Consider the following 1,929-nt stretch of genomic DNA (forward strand, 5'->3'; position numbering starts at 1 on the left):
TATATATATCATATACATAGAAATATCTAGGTTTAGAGAATAATGGCTTTATAATCTCTCTTTCTCGCTCTAAACATACATACATACATACATACACGCGCACACATACATACAAACACACACACACACACACACATACACACACACACATATATGTGTGTGCGTATATAGGAGGAAGAGAAAGGGAGAGAGATTAATAGAAACACAATCATGCCCAAAGATGGCGACAAAATGGAAGAGAAAATTAAGAAGCGAGAAAGTCCATAGTCCCACACCGACACTCCCTCCGTTTCTCTGTATTTGTGTGTGTGTGTGTGTGTGTGAATGTGTGTGTGCATATGTGTGTTTATATGTCTGTATGTCAAACTGAAAATTTTTACAGACACACACGTAGACAAACACACACACACACACGAGGCGCGCAGACAGAATCATGCAGGCACACTTTGACACTAGATATTTTGATTGAGGGAAGTTAATGGGTGTCCAGAGGGAGTAGCACTAACACCAAATGACAGGCGAATCGGCTTCATCCCTCCTTGATCGTTGCTGCCTCATCATAATCACAAGTGACGCAATGCGAAATCCAGCGCTCACCTCTATATCAGGAGCTTAAGTTAATTTACAAATTTTCTCCCCGACCCCTCGCTCTTTCTCTCTTATCCTTTCCGTTCATTCCCCGCCATACTAGCTTTAGCATTCTTACTTGCCTTTCCTTACGCTACGCTGTCTCTTCTCCCAGTCTCAGTCTCTGCTCTCTCTCGCTCTTTCTCTTAATTTTGTTCTTTTTTTATATCTTATTTTGTCGTCTCTTATTTGAGTATACACTTGTGTGTGTTTGAGAATCTGGGTGTTTTATTATGTACATATAAGTGCATGTGAGCTGTGTTCTGTATGCGTGCGCTGCGCGTGTGCGTGTGCTCATGTGTGAGTGTGTGTATGTGTGTATGGGGGGGTGGGGTGGAGGTGCAAGTGTGTTTCGTGTAAATCCACCTTGCTTTCGTTCGCCTAATGCAGAAACCGAGAAAAATGGAAGAAAATGGCGCCCGTGTATTATTTATCTTATCGGTAGTTTGTCATTGGGCCAGGGTGCTGGAACACTATAAACACACACACACGCTACAACCTACACACACACACACACACACACACACACACACACACACACACACACACACACACACACACACACACACACACACACACACACACGCACAGAGTCTCAAACTTCTCATACACATATCCATGAGCATCGGCTTGCCTCAGACGTCTATAGCCGAACGAATCTCTTGGGGAAATGGCAAGAGGCTAAGACGTATCGCCAATCCGATGGTTATCAACGTGTCTAAAACAGCTCAACATCTCACTTTAATTTTTATCCCCGTTTTCCTTCCTGTCTTCTCTTTCTTCTAATTTTACTAGCCCCCTCTCTCTCTTTCTCTCGCTTTCTCTTTTCTTTTCTTTTTACTCCTTCTTTCCATTTCTTCGTTCTTTTACATTCTCATTTATTGTCAGTTTCCTCTCTCTCTTGTTTCATTTTCCTTCTTTGTTTACGCAAACATGTCCTCTCTCTCTCACGCTCTCTTTCTCTCCCCTCTCTCTCAATTGATGTGTTTTCTAGTTTGATTCTCAATCTCTGCTCCATCTGCCTGGCATTTTATATTACCTATCTATCTGTCTGCCCGTTTATCTGTCTGTCTGTCTATCTATCTATCTATCTATCTATCTATCTATCTATCTATCTATCATGTATGTATGTATGTGTGTATGTATGTATGTATGTATGTATGTATGTATGTATCTATCATGTATGTATGTATGGATGTATGTATGTATGTATGTATGTATGTATGTATCTATCTATCTGTCTGTCTAGTAATCTGTCTGTCTGTCTGCCTGCCTGTCTGTCTATCTATCTATCTATCTATC

The sequence above is a fragment of the Octopus bimaculoides genome, chromosome 11 (genome assembly GCF_001194135.2).
Source record: "Octopus bimaculoides isolate UCB-OBI-ISO-001 chromosome 11, ASM119413v2, whole genome shotgun sequence".
In the NCBI taxonomy this organism is placed as follows: Eukaryota; Metazoa; Mollusca; class Cephalopoda; order Octopoda; family Octopodidae; genus Octopus; species Octopus bimaculoides.